At 41.4% G+C, this 17,722-nt stretch overlaps 1 non-coding gene across 1 annotated transcript; it reads left to right on the top strand.

Moving 5' to 3' along the window:
- Positions 1 to 1,895: 1,895 nt before the first annotated feature.
- On the top strand, positions 1,896 to 1,967 carry trnae-cuc. Its single transcript has one exon. It is a non-coding gene; the product is annotated as a tRNA-Glu (tRNA).
- Positions 1,968 to 17,722: the final 15,755 nt, after the last annotated feature.

Below are 17,722 nucleotides of genomic sequence, written 5' to 3'. Positions count from 1 at the left end.
TCTTCAATACACACCAGCCAGGGTCACAATATAACATTACACCACAGTGAGATTTAAACCTGCAGGAGGAACAAGCCACAGAGTACAAACTCTCTTTGGAAGAGTAGGAGAAAGCTACAGAATCTGATGTGACCAAAGCGCCAGCAGTGGTGAAAGTTGCTGCCCAAGATGCCCTCAAAATTATGAGGCTCACTTAGGTTCAACCAGTCCACCCATCAGGTAGGTAGGTGTAAAAACCTCTTTTGCGCCACTCCCCTCCCGCCTTCCCCCCAAAAAAGTAGCCCTGCAAATAATCGAGTACTTTTCACAGTTCACACCCCCAGCAACCCCCACCGCACCCCCGCCAACCCCATTGATCATTGTCAATTCATATCTTACCATTCATCACAAGTGAAAAGGCAACTTGACAAGCAGCAATCAAAAATGGGCGGGACAGAATAGTGGTGGAAAGAAATAATATTTAAGCGGTTCAAAAATGAAAGAAATTTTCCAAGTCAAAACCCAACTGCCTTCCTGCTTGGTCTCATCAAGGTGTTATTATCTGAGCTGCCTGCATGGTTTGAATGAATCCTATAATGCGGCATTATCAAAGTGAGTTACCTCCTTAAGGGCTTATCGTTATTCTCCGGAATCACCTCCTGCAGAATGCTTGCAGGCCCTCTGGGTGATTAAAGACATGAATTAGAGTTGTTAAGGTAAAATTTTTTAAATTATCATTATGCACCTAAGATCATATTTCGCTCGCTATTGACATCAAATCAGCATGAGTGAGTGTTGTATTCATTTGCGATCTGATATTTAATTCTGTCACCAGGTAGCTGAGAGGGCCTCATTTCTCTATCTCTCACACCATGGCTCCAGTGATGCCGAATACTTTGTCATCTGCACTTGTTAGTTGTGAGATCTGTGCTGGGCTACATACGGTGGTCCGCGTCACCCTTGTTTCCTGTGGTCCGTTCTCCTAAGGAAAGGAGACACTTGTGAATGAAATTAATAGAATGTATTGAATGGATGGAGGGAGAGTGTTTATTGACAGCGATTATGAAGGAGAGGCATGGAATTGCAAAATGGTGAGGATTAGTGTCAGTGGTGGATGAACAGTTGGGGATGTGAGACCATAAGACCACAAGTCCATAAGACATAAGAACAGAAGTAGGCCATTCAGACAATTGAGCCTGCTCCACCATTCAATGAGATCAAGGCTGATCTGATAATCCTCAACTCCAATTTCCTGCCTTTTCCCTGTAACCTTTGATTCCCTTACTGATTAAAAATCTGTCTATCTCAGCCTTGAATATATTTAACGACTCAGCCTCTACATCCCTCTGTGGTAAAGAATTCCACAGATTGACTACCCCCTGAGAGAAGAAATTCCTCCTCACCTCTGCCTTAAATTGGCAAGCCCTTAATCTGAGATTATGCCCTCTGGTCTTAGACTCTCCCACAAGGGGAAAAACATCTCAGCATATACCCTGTCAAGCCCCTTAAGAATCTTAAACGTTTTAATAATGTCGCCTCTCATTCTTCCATACTCCAATGAGTACAGGCCTACTCAACCTCTCTTCATAAGAAAATCCCTCCATACCCAGGATCTACCTAGCGAACTTTCTCTGGACTGCCACTATCGTTCCTTAGATAAGGAGGCCAAAAATGTTCACAGTATTCTATGGCCAGAATTTTGACCTTGATGGGTGGGCGGGCCCCACCGGCCTTAATTAACCCGCCCACTTAAAATAGCGGCGGGGCCCGCTTCTCCGGTGGGGATTGGCTCCCCGCCCGCCGGAGATTGGGTCGGGCCCGCCCACCTGGTAGGCAGAAAATTCTGCACTTTGTGTCATCCTCACCCTGGCCTTCCCACCTATTTTGTGTCATCCACAAACTTGGTGATAGTACATTCCCTGGTGGCCTAGTGGTTAGGATTCGGCGCTCTCACCGCCGCGGCCTGGGTTCAATTCCCGGTCAGGGAATGTTGCTTTATTGTATTTGTTGAAACGAGTGTTGATCACTCATTGATTAAAAACGTTTAAAAGCTTGGCCTAACTAGCCAAGTGGTTATGGTACTTAGCTTGTAACCCCAAGATCAAGAGTTCAAATCTCACAATGGCAAACTATGAAACAATGTAATTTCATCTGAAACAGATGGAAAACGGGTTTGTACTCAAAAGAGTTACATTAGAAATTATGGCTTGGCTTAAATAGCCAAGTGGTTATGGTACTGGGTTTGTAACCCCAAGATCAAGAGTTCAAATCTCACAATGGCAAACTATGAAACAATGTAACTTCATCTGAAACAGATGGAAACAGGTTTACTCAAAAGAGTATCAAGAGTTCAAATCTCACAATGGCAAACTGTGAAACAATGTAACTTCATTTGAAACAGATGGAAACAGGTTTGTACTCGAAAGAGTTACATTCATTTCCCTTATCCAAGTCATTAATATATATTGTAAATAATTATGGCCCCAGCACTGATCCCTATGGCACTCCACCAATTACAGTTTGCCATCTTGAAAATGCCCCACTATTCACAAATCCCTGACTCCTATTAGTTAGCCAATCCTCTGTCCATGCTAATACACTACCCCCAGCATCATGGGCTCTTATCTTATAAAGTAGCCTTATGTGCAGTACCTTATCGAACACCTTTTGAAAATCTAAATATAATGCATCTACTGGTCCCCCTTTATCTATCCTGCTTGTTAGCTCCTCAAAGAATTCTAATAAATTTGTCAGGTATTTTTTCACCTTTATGAAGCCATGCTGATTCTGCTTGATTAGATTATGCATTTCTAAATGCCCTGCTATTATATCCTTTATGATAGACTCTAACATTTCCCAATTATGGATATTAAGCTAACTGGCCTGTTTTTTGTCTCCCTCAATTTTTGAATAAAGGTGTTGCAATGGCAGTTTTCTAATCCTTGGGACTTTTCCCGAATCTAAGGATTCTTGGAAGATTACCACGAGTGTATCCACTATCTCTGCAGCTACTATCTTTAATATCTTTGAATGCAACCCATCAGGTCCAGGTGATTCTTGGCCTTTAGGCTCATTATTTTCCCTAGTGATAGTTATTGTATTTATTTCCTCTCCCCCTTTTGCCCCTTGCTTATTTAGTATTTTTGGAATGCTATTCATATCTTCTACCATGAAGACTGATGCAAAGTATTTATTCAACTCCTCTGTCATTTCCTGGTTCCCTACTTTTATTTCCCCAGCCTCATTCTCTAAGGGGCCTATGTTCACTTTGGCTTCTCTCTTCCTTTTTATTGATTTAAAGAAGCTCTTACTGTCCATTTTTATATTATTTGCTTGTTTACCTCCAAAGTTTGTTTTTCTCCCTCTTAATTTATTTATTTATTTTCTGGTCATCTTCTATTTGCCAAATTGTGTGCTTTTTCTTTCAATTTGATACACTTCTTAACTTCCTTGGTTAACCACGGCTGGTTTATCCTCTTCCTCACTGGGATATATCTTTGTTGCTAGTCATGAACTATTTTCTTAAATATCTTCCATTGTTCAACAACCATCTTTTCTGCTAAACTTCTTGCCCAGTCCACTTCAGCCAACTCTGCCTTCATTCCTTTCTAATTACTCTTATTTAAGTTTAGCATAGTTGTTTCTGACCCACGTTTCTCACTCTCGAATTGAATGCTAAATTCTACTATGTTACGGGCATTGTTTTCTAGGGGATCATTTACTTTGAGGTCATTCATTAAACCTGCCTCATTACACATTACCAGATCCAAAGTTGCCTGATCCCTGGTTGGATTCACAAAATATTGCTCTAGGAAACTGTCCCAAATTAATTCTATGAATTCTTGCCCAAGGCTACCTCTGACAATTTGATTTTCCCAATCTACATGAAGATTAAAGTCACTCATGATTAATGTACTGCTTTTTTTACATGCCCTCATTATTTCCTGATTTATTCTCTGTCCAACAGCATAGCCACTGTTAGGGGGCCACTAGTGTCTTCTTCTCCTTGTTATTTCTTACCTCCACCCATATGGATTCGACATTTTCCAATCCAAGATCATTTCTTGCTATTGTACTTATTCCATCTTGTACTAACAAGGCTACTCCACCACCCTTTACTTCCTGCTTGTCCTTTTGAAAAGTCACAGACCCCTGAATATTTAGTTCCCTGCTTTGAACTCCTTGTAAGCATGTCTGTGTAATAGCTATAAGATCATACCCATTAACCTCTATTTGTGCCGTTAATTCATGTATTTTGCTTTGAATACTATGCATATTTAAGAGCCATTAATTTTGCCTTTTTATCATTTTTCCCCCTTTGACCCTAATTGCTGTTTTTTTTTATTTTTGGACACTCTGTCCCTTCCTGTCACACTCTGGGTGTCATTGCCCAAATAGCTGCCCTGCAATGCTGCCATTTCATTTTGCTTTGTAAGCCTACATACCCCTTCTCCAGAACCTTCCCATCCCCCTCCCCACCACCACTCTTTTTAGTTTAAAGACCTCTCTACAGCCCTAGTTATTTGTTTCGCCAGGGCACTGACCCCAGCACGGTTCAAGTGTAGCTTGTCCCACCGGAGCAGCTCTCTTCTACCCTAGCACTGGTGCCAGTGTCCCATGTTCCTATTTCCTCCCCCAACTTGAATGGCCCCCTGTACCACGGTGACGTGGTCAGTTCAGTCATCCTCCCTGCAGTCCCTGTTCTCATCCACACAGCTTGCAAGAACCTTGTTACTGTTGGACAATTGCAGGGGCTGAGGCTCCTCAAACGTTACCCCCGGGTCCTCTTACATGCCTCATCTGTAGTCACACTCTCCTGTCCCTGACCACAGACCAAATTTGAATTACCAAATACGAGGGGTGTGACCACCTCCTGGAGCAAAGTGTCCAGGTAACTTGCCCGCTCCCTGAAGTGGTGCAATATCTGCAACTCGGATTCCAGCTCCTTAACTTGGATCACCTTGGTGTCCAGCAGATCCCAGATGCTGAAGCAGCAACACATCACCCATTCTGCCATCGCTAACTTATTTTACTTAATTTATTGATTCATTACTCTAGTATCCCCACATTTTACACTTTATTGTAATTATTTTTTTACACCAATATCGATCTTATACTTAACAAGCTATTTTTAAGAAAGGGAAAATAAAGAGTAGAGGCCTAAACACAATCTATAGACCCAAATTTTACTTTAAAGACTAGAAATACACACCAATCCAACTCACCAATCAGCTGCTCTCCCTAAACAAAAACAAAAATAGCTGGAAAAACTCAGCAGGTCTGACAGCATCTGTGGAGAGGAACACAGTTAACGTTTCGAGTCTGAATGACTCTTCAACAGAACTAAGGAAAAATAGAAAAGAGGTGAAATATAAGCTGGTTGGGGGGGGGCGGGTAGTGGGACAGGTAGAGCTGGATAGAGGGCCAGTGATAGGTGGAAATAGCCAAAAGATGTCATAGACAAAAGGACAAAGAGGTGTTGGCGGTGGTGATCTCCCTGCTCTTTTTAAATAAAATCTCCCAGCTCTTTGTTTAAAATCAAGGTTCCACACTTTCTCTGTTTGTTTTTTAAATGAATTCTGCACACTCAGCCCACTAATTTTTAAAATGAAGTCTCCACACTCACCCCACTCATTTTTTTTGGTTTACTCAGTGAGAGTGTCAAGGAGCTGAATTAACACCAGTGGAGATACTTTTAAAGTCCATATGACCAGCTCTGAAGAAGAGTGTGTAAGGAACAATAACACTGGGAGCACTGACCTGGAAATCAGCCATGATCTTGGTGAAGGATGGAGCAGGCATGAAGAGCCAATGGCCCCCTCTAGTTCCTGGAATACGCTTGAGAAGATGGAATGAAGTGGCAGGGGTCATACCCACATCAGAATATAAGTGAATGCAGCATTATACTCATGGTTCCTGACATATTTACATCATTCAGGGGGAGGTTGTGGCATAGTGGTATTGTCACTGGACCAGGGTAATACTCTGGGAACCTGGGTTCAAATCCCACCATGGCAAATGGTGAAATTTGAATTCTGTAAAACCATTGCCAATTGTGGTTAAAAATTGATCTGGTTAACTAATGCCCTTTAGGGAAGGAAATTTGCTCTCCTTACCTGGTCTGACATACATGTGACTCCTGGCCCACAATAATGTGGTTAACTCTTAACTGCTTCTCTAAACAAGGACAATTAGGGATGGGCAATAAATGCTGGCCTAGACAGTGATGCCCACATCCCATGAACAAATAATAAAAAAACATTTTGGCACTGAGCCCACATGTGTAGCCTGCACTCCCGCTGCTGCTGACCTCATGGAAAACCTCTAGCCACACCTTCTCTGTTTCATCAGCAGACTTCTTCCTCTTACCAGTATGGAACAGTATCTTCCTGTTGCTCTTACAGCCCCAGCATCACATCCAGATAGGCATCTTAAAACCAGATGCAGCCTTTAAACATCATTTTACCAATTCCTTCAGTTCTGTGTCCTACGCCAAAAGGGGGGTCACTTTAAATACCACTCAGTGGGTCATCACACCCACTCAAGCAAAATGGTTAGGAAACCCAGAAGTTATGCGGGTAATGCAGCAGTTGTTTTCAAATGGATGTATTAAACTTAGTTCAAGGTTTCCTGTGTACTGCTGGAAACCACTCTCTCTGGTCCCCAACCCACTAAACACATCTGCTCCAGCAAGTCAGCACCTTAAAATCCTGTCTATTCATTATAGATCATTCAATTTTGTTGAAATGTCAAGATGGACTCTATTACATTTAAACACCAAAACAATAAATAAAAATTAGGAAAAATTGTGGGGCTGACAAATGACCTTTCATCATCCACTGATATCAATGGACTGTTTAGTTACATTTGCCTATTACCCTATATAGATGAGATTCACGGAGGGTGCTGTGGTTCAGTGTGTAAACGTGATTAGATATTGTTGTATCTCATTGATGTTCACCAAGCTTATAAAATCTTCTACCATGAAAGCATATTGAGATTTAGGTTTGTGATTTTTGGCTAATTATCAGCACAGGAATGAAATGACAGATTCATTGTACACTAGAAATGGTGCACAGACCAATTAGAATGAGTCTGAGTTTTATTCTGGAACATCACCAAGTATATGCAGTTTGAAATTAATAAAAATATAACTTTATGTTAATGCAAATACACCTTTATGTCAGAAATGCACGAGCATCACATCAAGTGACAACCACATTCTTATTTTAACTTTTGGTTAATAACGTAACATGGTCAATAGTTCTACAGTTTTGACATTTGAGTAGGTATGTTAGATGTCAGATGATGCACAAATGTTTCTCCCAGCATGAAGATCTAAATGTGCTTGGCATAGCTCCATTATTTTGTCATTTTAGCCAGGAAGAGGATGATCCAGAGACCCCCACTACTAATGCAAGCAACTAGAAAATGAGTAAACAAGACTTTCAATATGTGGATGGTCCTGACTGCAACTGAAAAGTTTCCAAAAGAAATATTCATCAAAATCATGCTGTGGTTGCAACTGAGAGGACACTGGCTGTAGCTGTGTACATTCAGAAAAGGAAAGGTTGTCCAAGAAATAAGGAATATTGGGGCGAAGTTTGACTGTGGGTAATATTGTGGAACTGACAATATCAATTCAGCGGCCCATTATATATGTCCCCTGACATTAATTTACAATAATCTTAATGAAGCAAAAAGCAGGAGAAATGTACAATGGACAGTTGAATGGATATTGCCAAATTCAAAGTTACCCCCCAACGTGCAATGTATTTACCCAGTTCCACTGAACGCTTTCTCATTGTGGCTGAACTGATATTTTACACTGAGGATCTTTGTTTATAAACAACATAGTAGTGCTTTCAATTGCTATGAAAGCAATTTTGGGATGTGGTACATTATGGGCTGAATCTTCAGCTCGGCGAGCGGGGGTGGGGCCTGCTCGCCAAGGTGTAAAATGGTGCGTGGTGATGTCGGGCGTGCATCCCGATGTCACCGTGCATCATTCAGACTTTCATTTTGGCGGGCATGCACCCAAGTCGATGCACGGCCGCCAAACTGTCAAAGGCCTTTTAAGGCCGATTAGCTCTCAGTGAAAATAATTAATGGAGCTGCCCGTCCAACCTTAAGGTGAAAAGCCCCGGCGGACTTCTAATTTTTCATGGAACCTCATCCACAGGCGGGATGAGGTTTCATGAATGATTTTAAATTTTGACAAAAATTTTTATTGATATTAATGCACATGTCCCAGCTCATGTGTCAGTTTCACATGAGGGGACATTGCAAAAAAATTTTCTCACCACTTTATTAAACTTTTTGGACTTAAAGCTAATCTCCCTGAGGCACTCTGTGCCTTGGGGAGATTTCTGCGCTCTTTCATGCGCATGCGTGAAACAGCGCACTCCTAACTTAGACAACCCCCACCCCACCTGCACAGGGAACTGGGCGGGGCTTAATTGGCCCGCCCACATAAAATGGCGGCGCGGAGTCGATAGGGGGCACCAATCGGGTCCGGGCCCGCTATGCCCACCCGACAGGTAGAAATTTCTGCCCTATATGAAACAACATAAATCAGCCCTGCAAGTTTGGTATTTAAATTTGAAGTGCAAATGCATTCTTGTACTATCAACAACCCATGTCTGTTTTGAGTCCAGTAGCGTAAAGAAATTACATGTGTCACTTTTGTGCAATGTCCCTTTAAAAACAAAATGGACTGGGGATTACTTTGAAAGACGGTGAATTGGTTTCCTGATGAAGACATTATTAGTTTCTAAGAAATTCCCACGTGACCTGAAGATGCCATGGGGGTGAGCAGCTAAGGGGTAAAGGGTAAGTAGAAAATTAATTGGAGTGGGGGTGGCTTTCAACCTTTTTTTTTTGCCTTTTGGCAGGTCAGAAGACTGTGAATTCATGCAAAGAGAAAACAGGCATAGCTCTCTCCGAATGGAACAGTTTTCTGTTTGGCAGTCTTTGAAGATATCACAGTGTTGAAGCATGTTTTTGAGAATTGAGAAGAGGCTGTGTTATTGTGTGTGTGTCATGCAGTTGAAAAGGACAGACATTGAAGACAGGAAGAGTGAGAGATTGTCGATTGGACAATGCCCATTGCTCATGGTGTCAAAGCCCTCAAGACTGATAAAAGGAATCAGAGAAGGAAGTCTCTTGGGATTCTGTGCCATCGTGACCCAAGTGAGAGAGGGTTAACAGACGATGCCTTGTCAATGGTACCCATGTCGGAACACTTCAGATGGAATACAGCTGCTGTTGAATGCGACTTAAGAACCAAAACAATTGGATGGGTAGTGAGAGATTCTACAAAACAAAAGCTGAGATGAAAAGACTGAGATTGAATTTGATGCCACATGTGTGCGGGAAGTAATGCGAGTGTTTGTAACTATGAGTCATATCTTTGTTGTATTGAATATTTAAAGCAAGCTTTACCTTCTTATTTGAAATATCCTTTACCTGTTAATAAATGGTTGAACCATGTTGATTTTAGTTGGTTTGCCACTGTGGAGATTCCTTTTTTTTACTAGATTATCACCCTCTCTGGGGGTTGTTACAAAGAGTGTTTGTTGCATTAATGATATGAATCTTTTAAAAAACATGTGTTTATTATTGTACTTACACTACACCACCTTAGATCTGATTTGTTCTTGGTCAAAGATTCTAAAATTGCTGCATTTATCCATAATTTCTTATTAGCATCTAAAATTCCAATCCTTGTCTATCTCTCTGTTTGTACCTATAAATTAGCGGATAGTCTTTAGAATTTCTCATGTGGAGGATATGGTATGTCATAATGACAGGAGCACTATGCCATAAAACTTTATACTTAATTAGCAGTATTTTTTACAGTACCAGTGCACTGCTTCACCACATAGCTAATAGTAGTAATAATAGCTCTCTACAGTAATTGACAATTTAGTCCAAACTCAATTTTTCAATTGAGCCAGTAAGCCAAGTACTTACCAACTATATGTCCAATTGTTACAATGACCATCAGGAAGCAATCACTCTACCCCTCTCCCTCATGGCTGGCTGCATTTACTATCACAAGCACATATGATCCTTCTCTCCCTCATTCATGTTACTCTTCTTCAAACACATATAATTTCCAATTTTAACTCAAGGCGTGAATGATAATATTGGGGAGCCCAAATGACATTGCAAGCATGTAGGTTTTGGCAATTTTAACTCCAGACTCTCTCTCATTTCCACCAAATCGACATTGGGAAACAGGCAGCCTGCACACATGATGCACATTTTCAGCTGCTTCATCAATGACCTTCCTTCTATCATAAGGTCAGAAGTGGGGATGTTCACTGATGATTGCATAATGTTCAGCACTATTCATGACCCCTCAGATACTGAAGAAGTCCATGTCCAAATGCAGCAAGACCTGGACAATATCCAGGCTTGGGCTGACAAGTGGCAAGTAACATTCATGTCACATAAGTGTCAGGCAATGACCATCTCCAACAAGAAAGAATCCAACCATCGTCCCTTGATGTTTAATGGTATTACCATCACTGAATCCCCTACTATCAAAATCCAGGGTGTTACCATTCACCAAAAACTGTACTGGACTAGCCATATAAATACTGTGGCTACAAAAGCAGGTCAGAGGCTAGGATTTACATGATGAGTAACTCATCTCCTGACTCCCCTAAGCCTGTCCACTATCAAAAAGGCACAAGTCAGGAGTGTGGTGGAATACTCCTCACTTGCCTGGATGAGTGCAGCTCCCACAACACTCATGAAGCTTGACACTATCCAGGGCAAAGCAGCCTGCTTGATTGGCACCACATCCACAAACATTCACTCTCTCCACCACCAACACACAATAGCAGCAGTGTGTACCATCTACAAGATGCACTGCAGGAATTCACCAAGGCTTCTTCGTCAGCACCTTCCAAACCCATAATCAGTGCTATCTAGAAGGGCAAGGGCAGCAGATAGATGGGAATGCCACCACTTGGAAGTTTCCCTCCAATTCACTCACCATCCTGACTTGGAAATACATCGCCGTCCCTTCACTGTCGTGTGGACATCTTAAGGCCTATTTAAAGTGGGGATTCACCTCTTAAAGTGAGGTTACGTTCTTGCCTTTGTTGTTTGCTGAAGAACAATGGAAAATATTGTGACATGAGTCACAGGTCTGCCTCCTAGTTTTTTGATGCCTCCCTGGAGGTCCAGGTGGAAAATCTCAGGTCAAGGAGGGCTATACCTTTCCCCAGCAGCTGCAGAAACAGTCCCAAGGCCAGCATTCAACAGGCTGGGACATAGCTGGCTGACAGGACCATTGTTTCATGCAGAACTTCCAGGACCTGGGTTCAATGCAGGACCAGGTTCAATGGTCAGTTAAAAGCTGTAAGAGCAAGTACAGCTATTCACCTCTACAGCTCTCTCAGCAATGGCTGGCAACATTTCTTTTGTTCAGAGATGTTGAGGGCGGCAGCTTACCTGAAGAGGTAACAGTATATATGAAACAAGCTTCACTACATTAAGGTGTATTTCAAATAACAGCACATATCCAGATCTTATCTTCCACCCTAACTCTTGTCCCTTTTCGCTTTCATTGAGCTTCTTCTGAGCAGCAAGAGGACTTTGAGGAAGAGACTTTAGGAGCGTTTAAACTAGAGTTGCAGTGGGAGGGGAACCAGAGTGTTAGAGCAGATAGTAAGGTGGAGGAGGATAAAGGTCAAGTGAGGAATGCATGTATAGATAGAAATCAAGAGTCCGTACATGATATAAATGTTCTCAGGTGCATCTATTTCAATGCAAGGAGTATTGTCGGAAAGGCAGATGAGCTTAGGGTGTGGACTGACATGTGGGATTATGACATTATTGCTATTAGTGAGACTTGGTTGCAGGTGGGTCAGGACTAGCAGCTCAATGTTCCAGGGTTCCATTGTTTCAGACGTGATAGAGGGGGAGGGATGAAAGGGAGAGGAGTGGCATTACTAGTCATGGAAAATATCACAGCTGTGCGTAAGCAGGACAGCCCAGAGGGCTCGTCTACAGAGGCCATATGGGTGGAGCTGCGGAATGGGAAAGTTGTGACCACACTAATAGGGTTGTATTATAGACTGCCCAATAGTCAGAGAGAATTGGAGGAGCAAATCTGTAGAGAGATAGCAGACCGATGTAAGAAACAGAAAGTTGTAATAGTAGGAGATTTTAACTTTCCACATATTGACTGGGATTCCCATACTATAAAAGAGCTGGATGACTTGGAGTTTGTCAGATGTGTCCAGGAAAGTTTTCTAAATCAATGTATAGAGGTACCAAAGAGAGTGGATGCAATATTTGATCTCCTATTAGGAAACCAGACAGATCAGGTGACAGAAGTATGTGTAGGCAAACATTTTGGGTCCAGTGACCACAATGTCATTAGTTTTAAGCCAATTATGGATAAGGATAGGTCTGGTCCTCGAGTTGAGATTCTAAATTGGAGAAAGGCCAATTTTGTGGAAATGAGAAAGGATCTAGGAAGAATGGATTGGCATAAATTGTTTTCTGGCAAGAATGTGTTCAGTAAGTGGAAGGCATTCAAAGGCGAAACTTTGAGAGTGCAGAGTTTGCATGTTCTTGTCAGAATTAAAGGTAAAGTTAACAGGCATAAGGAACCTTGGCTTTCAAGGGATATTGGCGATCTGGTTGAGAAGAAGAGAGAGGTGTATAGCACGGATAGGCAACAAGAAGCAAATGAGGTACTTGTAGAGTATAGAAAATGTAAGAAAATACTAAAGAAGGAAATCAGGAAGGCAAAAAGAAGACATGAGGTTGCTTTGGCAGATAATGTGCAGGTAAACCCCAAGGGTTTCTATAAGTATATTAAGAGTAAAAGGATAGTAAGGGACACAATTGGTCCCCTTGAAGATCAGTGTGGTCGTCTATGTGTGGAGCCTCACGTGATGGGGGAGATCTTAAACAGTTTTTTTGTATCAGTATTTACTCAGGAAACTGGCATAGTGTATAAGGAAGGAAGGGAAATAAGCAGTTGTTTCATGGAACATATAGAGATTAAAGAGGAAGAGGTGCTTGCTGCCTTACAGCGAATAAAGGTAGATAAATCCCCCTGGCCTGTCATGATATTCCCTCGGACCTTGAGGATGACTAGTGTAGAAATTGCAGGGGCCCTGGCAGAAATATTTAAAATGTCCTTAGCCACGGGTGTGGTGCCGAAGGATTGGAGGGTAGCTCATTTTGTTCCGTTGTTTAAAAAAGGTTCCAGAAGTAAACCAGGTAATTACAGGCCAGTGAGCCTGACGTCAGTAGTAGGTAAATTATTGGAAGGTGTTCTGAGAGATCGGATATGTAATTATTTGGACAGCCAAGGGCTGATTAAGGATAGTCAGACTGGCTTTGTGCCTGGTAGGTCGTATTTAACGAACCTTGTAGAGTTTTTTGAGGCGGTTACCAAGAAAGTAGATGAAGGAAAGGCTGTGGATGTTGTGTACATGAACTTTAGTAAGGCGTTTGACAAGGTCCCACTTGGGAGGTTAGTTCAGAAGGTTCAGACACTTGGTATCCATGGAGAGGTTGTAAACTGGATTCGAAATTGGCTGTGTGGGTGAAGACAGAGAGTGGTAGTGGATGATTGCTTCTCAGACTGGAGGTCTGTGACTAGTGGTGTGCCTTAGGGATCTGTGCTGGGACCATTGTTGTTTGTTGTCTATATCAATAATTTGGATGTAAATGTGGTGAATTGGATCAGCAAGTTTGCTGATGACAATAAGATTGGAGACTTCGTGGACAGCGAGGAAGGCTTTCAAAGCTTGCAGAGAGATCTGGACCAACTGGAAAAATGGGCCAGAAAATGGTAGATGGAATTTAAAGTGGAAAAGTGTGAGGTGTTACATTTTGGAAGGTCAAACCAAGGTAGGACATACACAGTAAATGGTAGGGCACTGAGGAGTACGGAGGAACAAAGGGATCTGGGAGTTCAGATACATAGTTCCCTGAAAGTGGCATCACAGATAGACAAGGTTGTAAAGAAAGCTTTTGGCATACTGGCCTTCATAAATCAAAGTATTGAATATAGGAGTTGGGATGTTATGGTGAGGTTGTATAAGACATTGGTGAGGCCAACTTTGGAGTATTGTGTGCAGTTCTGGTCGCCTAACTACAGGAAGGATATCAGTAAGACTGAGAGAGTGCAGAGAAGATTTACTAGGATGTTGCTGGATCTTAAGGAGTTGAGTTACAGTGAAAGATTAAACAGGTTAGGACTTTATTCCTTGGAGCGTAGAAGAATGAGGGGAGATATGATAGAAGTTTACAAAATTATGAGGGGTATAGACAGAGTAAATGCGAGTAGTCTCTTTCCACTTAGATTAGGAGAAATAAACATGAGAGGACATGGCTTTAGGGTGAAAGGGGAAAGGCTTAGGGAACATTAGGGGGAACTTCTTCACTCAGAGAGTGGTGGAAGTGTGGAACGAGCTACCATCTGACGTGGTAAATGCGGGCTCACTCTTAGGTTTTAAGAATAAATTAGATAGATACATGGATGGGAGAGGTCTGGAGGGTTATGGACTAGGTGCAGGTCAATGAGACTAGCGGAATAATATTTTGGCACAGACTAGAAGGGCCAAATGGTCTGTTTTCTGTGCTGTAGTGTTCTATGGTTCTATGGATACATAAACCATACGAAGTAGGAATATGCCATATGGCCTCTCGAGCCTGCTCTGCCAATCAATAAGATCGTGGCTGATTTTCTGCTGTAGCTCTACTCCCTGCCAGCTTGCCATATCATCTGATTCCCTGTGAGACCAAAAATCTGTCTATCTCAGCCTTAAATATATTCAGTGATGCAGCACCTGCAAACCTCTGGGGTAGAGATTTCCAAAGATTCACAACACACTTAGTGAAAAAATGTTCTCCTCATCACAGCCCTAAATAATCCCTTATCCTGATACTGTGCCCCTGAGTCCTAGACCTCTCAGCCAGAGGAAACAACCTCTCAGTGCTTACCTTGTCAAGTCCTTTCAGAATTTTGTATGTTTCAATGAGATCATTTCTTATTCTTCTAAAACTCAGAGATTGTAGAGCTAACTTGCTCAGCCTCTCATCATAGAACAACCCTCTTATCACAGGAGCCAATTTAGTGAACCTTCCCTGTACTACCTTCAATCTGGAATTCTCTATCAACTGGAATTTCTGATGTTCCCCTAATATGAATCATCACTTTATCAACTGGAAGTAATTATGAAGCTACCCGTACCTATACCTATATACTGTATTATTTTATACTTCAATTTATGTTTTAATGTACTGTTGAAGGTTAGAAGTAAGACAATACTTTATTTCCTGAGTACTTGAATATTAGGTCATGCTACAAGTATTGTGCTGTATTCCATCAGTAAATGGAACATTCTGTTAACCGGCGTTTTTGATTAACCTGCACCACCCACTCCCCATGCATGCCAGATAATAAAGATCTTACTGTATACTCTTTCTTAGGTATGGTGACACAGTCTATCAGGGCACAGTCCTCTAAGTGTTTCCTAGTAACATACTGTCCCACGTTCCTCTCCAAGCCACCAACTCAAACATTGGCATACCCCAAGAGTTAGCGAGAGAAACAAGGGATTCTGCATGCAGTGAAACATCCAATATACAGCAGATCAACAGCCAAGTGTAGCACAGGGATAGCCAAATAGAGGGTTCACAACAGAACAAGGTTCTCTCCCAGCTCTGCTGAATAGAACAGATGTGAAGACTTTAGGAGTGCTGCTTTGAAAAACAAACTGCATGCCTCTCACAAAAATTTATATCGGGTGATGGAAGACCTGTCAAAGGTTTTCAACATTATGGCTGAAATTATGGAAGAGTCCACCTCCAGCATGTTGTGCTGAGCAGGAAGTAGATGAGGTCAGCCATGTAAAGAAACTCTTTGGGTTCAAGAAAGCACTTGCATGAGAATATGCACTTGATGAAAGATGCTGAAGTGATTAGAAGAAACTTGCACAATTAATAAATGAGCATATGAGCCAATTAGCTAGAAAAGGTTTGCATGGAGCTGGAAAAAATTCTTAACAGTCAAACAACTGAAAGAAAACTGGATTAAAGAAACTTGCTCCTAAAAATGTGACCATGCCAAGGATTTGAATAGATATGTAGCTAGACGGTCAGGTAGACAGGCCAATAGGTAGATCGATAGACAAAATAGATAGCCAGATAGATAGCTATGATTCAAGCATGCTAAACATGTGTATAATGACATTATCAGCAGTAATGCTTAATTATTTCTCTGTTTTATTTTGTATATTTATTTATATATTTATTAGAATTAATATGTTTGCAATTGGGCTGTAATATAGCAAGCATAATACTATGGGTTATTCTCTGGTGAGCAATCCAAACAGGTATTTTGTAAAACTTAGTTATTTCATGAATGTTGAAAAATGCCTAAGTTAATTTCAATAAACTAGAAAATACAAAAAGGGTAAAATTAGGAAATGTTCATTGCCCCCAAATTTTGTTCCTTCTATGAAGTTATTCATGCTAGTTTACTAGCAAAGATAGAAATAAATATGTATGACCTATACAGAGACATGGTTGAAAGGTGACCAAAGCTGGGACCTAAATATTAAAGGGTATTTAACATTTTGAAAAGAAAGGAAAAGGTGGTGGTGTGGGTCTATTAATTAAGGATGTCATTAGTACTATAGTGAGAGATGACCTTAGCTTGAAAGAGCAAGATGTAGAATCAGTTTGGGTAGAGATAAGAAATAGGAGAGGTAAGAGGTCACTTCCAGGAGTAGCTTACAGGCCCTCTAATAGTAGCTACATTGTAGGGCAGAGCATTCAGGAGGAAATAAATGGAGTTTGTAAGAAAGGTACCACGATAATCATGGGTGACTTTAACCTATATGTAGAATGGGTGAATCAGATTTGCTAATGTAGCCTGGAAAATTAGTTCGTAGAGTGTATTCATAGTAAAGGAGCCTCCAGGTGACAGAGATCATAATATGAAAGAATTTCAAGTTCAGTTTGAAGGCAAGAAGTATAGATCTAAGACTGGTGTTTTAAACCTAAATAAAGGTAATTATACGGGTGTGAAGGAAGAGCTGGCTAAAGTGAACTGGAAAGTAGGTTGAAAGGTAGGACAGTAGAAATGCAGTGGCAGACTTTTAAAGAGATATTTAATAACTATCAGCAAAGATTTATTCTGGTGAGAAAGAAAGATTCCATGAGAAGAATGCATCATCTATGGCTAAATAAGCAGGTTAAGGACAGTTGAGGATAATATCAAATGGAAAGAAAAATGTAGAAATCTGTAGAGATTAGTGGTCGGTCAGGAAATTGGACAGATTTTAAGAACCAGCAAAGAATTACTAAAATACAATAAAAAGGGAGAAAATAGAGAATGAAAGAAAACTAGTTAGAAATATAAAAACAGACAGTAAGAGCTTCCATAAGTATTTGAATGGGAAAAGAGTAACAAAATTGAATGTTAGTCCTCTAGAGAGTGAGTCTGGGGCATTAACTAAAAACAAGGAAATGGCAAAAGTGAACACGTATTTTGTGTTGGGCTTCACTGTAGAAGGCATAGGGGAAGATTTTCCCCTCACCAGGTGGGTGGGCCTGGGAGTGGCCGCAAAACGGTCCACGACCTTCGAGTAGGCCCTGACCACGATTTCACTCTAGCTGGTCAATTAACCTTAGCGCTGCCGGGGCGGGGGCAGGACGAGGGCGAGCACTGAAGTGTGCGCATGCATGGGGTTGT

This window comes from Carcharodon carcharias, chromosome 1 (assembly GCF_017639515.1).
Source record: "Carcharodon carcharias isolate sCarCar2 chromosome 1, sCarCar2.pri, whole genome shotgun sequence".
NCBI classification, from domain to species: Eukaryota; Metazoa; Chordata; class Chondrichthyes; order Lamniformes; family Lamnidae; genus Carcharodon; species Carcharodon carcharias.
Note: the sequence above shows the minus strand (reverse complement) of the source record. Positions and strands in the feature narration are given on the sequence as shown.